Below are 8596 nucleotides of genomic sequence, written 5' to 3' on the forward strand. Positions count from 1 at the left end.
CTTGGATGAGTGGTGGAGGTCGCAGTGGATTAAAAAGACAATATCAATGCCGCCTGGAAGAGTGGTGGATGTTACAGACAAATAAAAAGGCAATATCAATGCCTTTTGTAAGAGCTGTGGAGTTCAGAGTGTTTAACCAGACAGTTTTAATGACCCTTGGAAGAGACGAGGAGGTCACAGTAGCTTAACAAGACTGTTCTCATGCCCCTTGGAAGAGTGGTGGAGATCGTTGTGGATTTAAAATACAATATCAATGCCCCTTAGAAGAGTGGTGGAGGTCGCAGTGGAATAAAAAGACAATATCAGTGCCCCTTGGAAGATTAATGAAGGTTACAGTGGAATAAAAAGACAATATCAATGCCCCTTGGAAGAGTGGTGGAGGTTACAGTGGAATAAAACGACAATATCAATGCCCTGTGTAAGAAATTTGGATGTCACAGTCGCTTATCAAGACGGTTTTAATGCCCCTTTTAAGAGTGGTGGAGGTCGCAGTGGATTAAAAATACAATATCAATGCCCCTTAGAAGAGAGGTGGAAGTCGCAGTGGAATAAAAAGACAATGTCAATGCCACTTGGAAGAGTGGTGGAGGTTACAGTGGAATAAAAAGACAATATCAATGCACCGTGGAACAGACATGGACGTGACAGTAGCTTAACAAGACGGCTTTATTGCCCCTTGGAAGAGTGGTGGAGGTTGCAGTGGATTAAAAAGACAATATCAATGCCCATTGGAAGAGTGGTAGAGGTCGCAGTGGAATAAAAAGACAAAATCAATGCCCCTTGGAAGAGTGGTGGAGGTTACAGTGGAATAAAAAGACAATATCAATGCCCCATGGAAGAGTTGTGGAGGTTACTGTAGCTTAACAAGATGGTCTTAATGCCCCTTGGAAGAGTGGTGGAGGTCGCAGTGGAATAAATAGACAATGTCAATGACCCCTTGGAAGATTGGTGGAGGTTACAGTGGAATAAAAAGACAATATCAATACCTCTTGGAAGAGTGGTGGAGGTTACAGTGGAATAAAAAGACAATATCAATGCCCCATGGAAGAGTTGTGGAGGTTACTGTAGCTTAACAAGATGGTCTTAATGCCCCTTGGAAGAGTGGTGGAGGTCACAGTGGAATAAATAGACAATGTTAATGCCCCTTGGAAGAGTGGTGGAGGTTAGAGTGGAATAAAAAGACAATACCAGTGCTCCTTGGAAGAGCTGTGGAGTTCAGAGTGGTTTAAATTGACGGTTTTAATGCCCCTTGGAAGAGACGTGGAGGTGACAGTTCATTAAAAAGACAATATCAATGCTCCTTGGAAGAGTGGTGGAGGTCGCAGTGGATTAAAAAGACAATATCAATGCCCCTTGGAAGAGTGGTGGAGGTCGCAGTGGAATAAAAAGACAATATCAATGCCGCTTGGAAGAGTGGTGGATGTTACAGTCGAATAAAAAGACAATATCAATGCCTCTTGTAAGAGCTGTGGAGTTCAGAGTGTTTAACTAGATGGTTTTAATGCCCCTTGGAAGAGACGAGGAGGTCACAGTAGCTTAACAAGACTGTTTTAATGCCCCTTGGAAGAGTGGTGGAGATCGTTGTGGATTTAAAAGACAATATCAATGCCCCTTAGAAGAGTGGTGGAGGTCGCAGTGGAATAAAATGACAATATCAATGCCCCTTGGAAGATTGGTGGAAGTTACAGTGGAATAAAAAGACAATATCAATGCCCCTTGGAAGAGTGGTGGAGGTTACAGTGGAATAAAAAGACAATATCAATGCCCTGTGTAAGAAACTTGGATGTCACAGTCGCTTAACAAGACGGTTTTAATGCCCCTTGGAAGAGTGGTGGAGGTCGCCGTGGATTAAAAAGACAAGATCAATGCCCCTTAGAAGAGAGGTGGAAGTCGCAGTGGAATAAAAAGACAATGTCAATGCCACTTGGAAGAGTGGTGGAGCTTACAGTGGAATAAAAAGACAATATCAATGCACCGTGGAATAGACACGGATGTGACAGTAGCTTAACAAGACCGCTTTATTGTCCCTTGGAAGAGTGGTGGAGGTTGCAGTGGATTAAAAAGACAATATCAATGCCCGTTGGAAGAGTGGTAGAGGTCGCAGTGGAATAAAAAGACAATATCAATGCACCTTGGAAGAGCTCTCGAGTTCACAGTGGTTTAACCAGAAGTTTTTAAGGCACCATGGAGTAGACGTGGAGGTCACAGTAGCTAAACAAGACAGTTTTAATGCTTCTTGGAAGAAAGATGGAGGTCGCTGTGGATTAAAAAGACAAAATCAATGCCCCTTGGAAGAGTGGTGGAGGTTACAGTGGAATAAAAAGACAATATCAATGCCTCTTGCAAGAGCTGTGGAGTTCACAGTGGTTTAAATTGACGGTTTTAATGACCCCTTGGAAGAGACATGGAGGTCACAGTAGCTTAAAAAGACGGCTATAATGACCCTTGGAAGAGTGGTGGAGGTCGCAGTGGATTAAAAAGACATTATAAATGCCCCTTGGAAGAGTGGTGGAGGTCGCAGTGGAATAAAAAGAAAATATCATTGCCCCTTAGAAGAGTGGTTCAGGTTACAGTGGAAAAAAAAGACAATATCAATGTTCCTTGGAAGAAGGGTGAAGGTCGCAGTGGAATAAAAAGACAATATCAATGCCCCTTGGAAGGGACATGGAGGTCACAGTAGCTTAACAAGACGGTTTTGATGCCCCTTGGAAGAGTGGTGGAGGTCGCAGTGGATTAAAAAGACTATCAAATCCCCTTGGAAGAGTGGTGGAGGTCGCAGTGGAAAAAAAGACAATATAAATGCCCCTTGGATGAGTGGTGGAGGTTACAGTTGAATAAAAAGACAATATCCTTGCCTCTTGGAAGAGCTGAGGAGTTCAAATTGTTTTATCCATGCGGTTTTAATGCCACTTCGAAGAGATGTGGAGGTTAGAGTGGAATAAAAAGACAATATCAATGCCCCTTGGAAGAGCTGTGGAGTTCACAGTGGTTTAAATTGACGGTTTTAATGCCCCTTGGAAGAGACATGGAGGTCACAGTAGCTTAAAAAGACGGTTATAATGCCCCTTGGAAGAGTGGTGGAGGTTGCAGTGGATTAAAAAGACATTATAAATGCCCCTTGGAAGAGTGGTGGAGGTCGCAGTGGAATAAAAAGAAAATATCATTGCCCCTTGGAAGAGTGGTAGAGGATACAGTGGAATAAAAAGACAATATCAATGCCCCGTGGAATAGCCATGGACGTTACAGTAGCTAAACAAGATGCTTTCAATGCACCTTGGAAGAGTGGTGTTGGTTAGAGTGGAATAAAAAGACAATATCAATGCCCCTTGGAAGAGCTGTGGAGTTCAGAGTGGTTTAACCAGACGGTTTTAATGCCCCTTGGAAGAGATGTGGAGGTCACAGTAGCTTAACAAGACAATATCAATGCCCCTTAAAAGAGAGGTGGAAGTCGTAGTGGAATAAAAAAACAATATCAATACCACTTGGAAGAGTGGTGGAGGATACAGTGGAATATAAAGACAATATCAATGCCCCGTGCAATAGACATGGACGTTACAGTGGCTAAACAAGACGGTTTTAATGCCCCTTGGAAGAGTGGTGGAGGTCACAGTGGAATAAAAATGCAATATCAATGCCCCTTGAAAGAGTGGTGGAAGTTACAGTGAAATAAAAAGACAATATCAATGCCCCTTGGAAGAGCTGTGGAGTACAGAGTGTTTTAACCAAACGGTTTTAGTGCCCCTTGGAAGAGATGTGGAGGTTTCCGTAGCTTAACAAGACGGTTTTAATGCCCCTTGGAAGAGTGGTGGAGGCCGCAGTGGATTAAAAAGACAATATCAATGAACCTTGGAAGAGTGGTGGAGGTCGCAGTGGAATAAAAAGACAATATCAGTGCCCCTTGGAAGAGTGGTGGAGGTTAGAGTGAAATAAAAATACAATATCAATGCCTCTTGGAAGAGTGGTGGAGGTTACAGTGGAACAAAAAGACATTATCAATGCCCCGTGGAAGAGACGTGGATATCACAGCAGCTTAACAAGACGGTTTTAATGCCCCTTGTCAGAGTGGTGGATGTCGCAGTGGAATAAAAAGACAATAACAATGCCCTGTGGAAGAGACGTGGAGGTCACAGTAGCTTAACAAGATGGTTTTAATGCCCCTTGGAAGATTGGTGGAGGTCGCAGTGGATTAAATAGACATTATCGATGCCCCTTGAAAGAGTGGTGGAGATCGCAGTGGAATAAAAGACAATATCAATGCCCCTTGGAAAAGTGGTGGAGGTCGCAGTGGAATAACCTCACTGGTACATGCTCTGCATAACTTCTCTGCTTGCTGTGTCTGCTGTAATCTAATGCTCTGCTTTGCTGATTCACCTCACTGGTACATGCTCTGCATGACTTCTCTGCTTGCTGTGTCTGCTGTAATCTAATGCTCTGCTTTGCTGATTCACCTCACTGGTACATGCTCTGCATAAATTCTCTGCTTGCTGTGTCTGCTGTAATCTAATGCTCTGCTTTGCTGATTCACCTCACTGGAACATGCTCTGGATAACTTCTCTGCTTTATCTGTCCCACTCCATTCAATACCCACATATGTCTGTCCCTTCCCCACTATAGCTCTTATCTGATTTTTAGAGGTGCTAAACTGCAGAGACTAGAGTCCAAGCTCTGTGTTTGATCACCCAGGCATCTCCTGGTGAGACGACCAGCTGCTAATTTAGCCATATGCAGCTCCCACAATGCCCTTCACCTGATAGTTTAATGTGCCCTATATATTTAGAAGCTCTGTAAGGGGTGCACTTGTGCTGGGGTGTGCACGCGTCTTCTTGTGCAAAGTGGCTTCGGAGATAAGTGGCAGTTATTTCAGAGGCAGTTAGTCAGGGCAGGAGTCAGGAACCCAACACTTTGACCACTTACTCTCTTTTAACTATGTTTCTGTTAGCTCTCACTTTTTCCTCTATAGTCCTCCACTTTCTAGTAACCACTCAAATCCCTACACCTAGCAAGAAACTCTTCATCTCTCCCTCCATCCTCCCCATTCATCTCACCTCCTCCTCCAAATTATTCCTAAACATTCAATCCTGGATCTCCAAACACAGACAACCACATCATGCTCTCTCTTGCTCCCACCTGCTAACACTTTCTCTGCTCCTCCTCACTGCTGGAGATATCTCTCCAAATCCTGGTCCTCCTCGCCATATCCCCACAATTACTTCTTCCTCCTATCCACGACCTTCCACAAACTGTCGCAACCCTTCTAACCTCATACCCATCCAACCAATCCCCACTCCCTTAGTTGCTCTAACAGGAGCTCTATGGAACGCTCGCTCTGTCTATAACAAACTTTCATTCATCCACGATCTTTTCATTACAAACAAACTTTCCTTCCTCGCCATCACTGAAACCTGGCTCACCCCCTCTGACACAGCCTCCCCAGCTGCACTTTCATATGGCGGATTCCACCTTTCCCACACCCCCCACCCCAACGGCAAACATGGCGGAGGCGTATGTTTTCTCCTATCAGAACACTGCACTTTCATCCAAATCCCACAGCCACCCTCCGTTACACTCCCCTCTTTTGAGGTGCACTGTGTGCGCATCTATTCCCCCTCCAACTGGCCGTCGTTTACCGACCCCCAGGGCAAGCCACCACCTTCTTAGACCATTTCACCACCTGGCTGCTTCACTTCCTCTCCACTGACATCCCCACTATCATAATGGGAGACTTCAACATCCCCATTAACACTTCCCACTCGTCTGTCTCTAAGTTCCTATCTCTCACTTCCTCCTTCGAACTCACTCAATGGTCTTCCACACCCACCCACAAAGATGGCCACACACTGGACCTCATCTTCACCCGCATCTGTTCCCTAGCTAACCTCTCTAACTCACCTCTCCCTCTCTCTGATCACAGCCTACTTACATTCTCTTCTCTCTCCTCCCCGGGGCAACAATCCCCACTCCACAAACTAGCATACCCTCGCAGAAATCTCAAACACCTTGACTTACACTCACTCTCTGAATCCCTCCTCCCTCTTACAGACATAAATTCCTTACACGATGCAGACGTTGCTGCTGCTTCATATAACACCACAATAGCTGCAGCTCTAGACTCGATCGCCCCTCTCACACACACCACATCTCGCACATTCAACAGGCAACCCTGGCACACTAAACATACTAAAGAACTGCGCCGGGCCTCCAGGGTTACGGAGCGGAGATGGAAAAGGTCTCACTCCATCGAGCACTTCATCGCATTCAAGCAATCCCTCACTAATTTCAAGTCCGCACTCACTACAGAAAAACAAACCTACTTCTCATCTCTCATATCCTCCCTATCTCACAACCCTAAACAGCTATTTAACACTTTCAAGTCTCTCCTTCGTCCCCCAGCACCTCCTCCCTCTTCTCTCATCTCAGCCGATGACTTTGCCTCATTCTTCAAACAGAAGATTGACACCATCAGACAAAACTTTAGCCTAAACTCCACACAACGCCTCCTCATATCTATTCAACCCTCCTCCTCCAAACCCCACTTCTCCTCCATTACAGAAGGTCAAGTCTCCTCTTTACTCTCCAAGTCACACCTCACCACCTGCGAACTTGACCCAATCCCATCCCACCTCATCACTAACCTTACCACAGTCTTCATCCCAACCCTAACCCACCTCTTCAATCTGTCACTAACAACCGGTGTCTTCCCCTCATGTTTCAAACATGCCACAATCACACCCATCCTCAAAAAGCCCTCCCTTGACCCTTCCTCTCTGACTAGCTACCGCCCCATATCACTCCTCCCCTTTGCCTCAAAACTACTAGAACAACATGTCCACCTTGAAATGTCCTCCCACCTCTCCTCCTGCTCCCTCTTCGAACGCCTGCAATCTGGCTTCCGAACGCATCACTCGACTGAAACTGCCCTGACCAAAGTCACCAACGACCTACTAAATGCGAAATCCAAGCGACAATACTCCATCATCCTCCATCTGGACCTGTCATCTGCCTTTGACACAGTGGACCATTCCCTCTTACTCCAGATTCTCTCATCTCTTGGCATCACGGACTTGGCTCTATCTTGGATCTCCTCATACTTAACAGACAGGACATTCAGCGTCTCCCACTCACGCACCACCTCCTCATCTCGCCCCCTATCTGTCGGTGTCCCCCAAGGTTCAGTTCTAGGACCTCTGCTCTTCTCCATCTACACCTTTGGCCTGGGACAGCTCATAGAGTCTCACGGTTTTCAGTATCACCTCTATGCTGACGACACACAGATCTACCTCTCTGGACCCGATATCTCCTCCCTACTAACCAAAATCCCAAAATATCTGTTCGCCATGTCATCCTTCTTCTCTGACAGATTTCTAAAACTCAACATGGATAAAACAGAGTTCATCATCTTTCCACCCTCTCATTCACATCCCCCATCTGACCTAGCCATCAACGTCAATGGCTGTTCACTCTCCCCAGTCCCACAAGCTCGATGCCTTGGAGTAACCCTGGACTCTGATCTCTCCTTCAAGCCACATATACAAGCCCTTTCCACTTCCTGCTGACTCCAACTCAAAAACATCTCCCGGATCCGTGCATTCCTCAGCAAAGACTCTGCAAAAACACTAGTGCATGCCCTCATCATATCCCGCCTCGACTACTGCAACCTCCTGCTTCGTGGCCTCCCTTACAACACTCTTGCGCCTCTCCAATCTATCCTAAACTCTGCTGCTCGACTAATTCACCTGTGCCCCCGCTATTCCCCGGCCACTCCTCTCTGTCAATCTCTTCACTGGCTCCCCATTGCCCAGAGAATCCAGTTCAAAACTCTAACCATGGCATACAAAGCCATCCACAACCAGTCTCCCCCATACATCTGTGACCTAGTCTCCCGGTACTTACCTGCACGCAACCTCCGATCCTCACAAGATCTCCTTCTCTACTCCCCTCTTATCTCCTCCTCCCACAATCGTATAAAAGATTTCTCCCGTGCATCCCCCCTACTCTGGAACTCTATACCCCAACACATCAGACTCTCGCCGACCGTGGAAACCTTCAAAAGAAACCTGAAGACCCACCTCTTCCGACAAGCCTACAACCTGCAGTAACCACCGCTGCACGACCAGCTCTACCCTCACCTAATGTATCCTCACCCATCCCTTCTTGAATGTGAGCCCTCGCGAGCAGGGTCCTCGCTCCCCCTGTACCAGTCGCTGACTCGCTTTGTTAAGATTACGTAAATGCTTTTGTTATGTATATCCCTATCACATGTAAAGCGCCATGGAATAAATGGCGCTATAATAACAAATAATAATAATAATAATAATAATAAAAAGACAATATCAATTCCCATAGGAAAAGTGGTGGAGGTTACAGTGGAATAAAAAGACAATATCAATGCCCCTTTGATGAGCTGTGGAATTCAGAGTGGTTTAATCAGACGGTTTTAATGCCCCTTGGTAGAGATGTGGAGGTCATAGTAGCTTAATAAGATGTTTTTAATGCCTCTTGGAAGAGTGGTGGAGGTCGCAGTGGTTTAAAAAGACAATATCACTGCACCTTCGAAGAGTGGTGGAGGTTACATTGGAATAAAATGACAATATCAATG

Source organism: Phyllobates terribilis, unplaced genomic scaffold (genome assembly GCF_046119375.1).
Source record: "Phyllobates terribilis strain yellow unplaced genomic scaffold, ASM4611937v1 Scaffold_39__1_contigs__length_11870865, whole genome shotgun sequence".
Taxonomy (NCBI): domain Eukaryota; kingdom Metazoa; phylum Chordata; class Amphibia; order Anura; family Dendrobatidae; genus Phyllobates; species Phyllobates terribilis.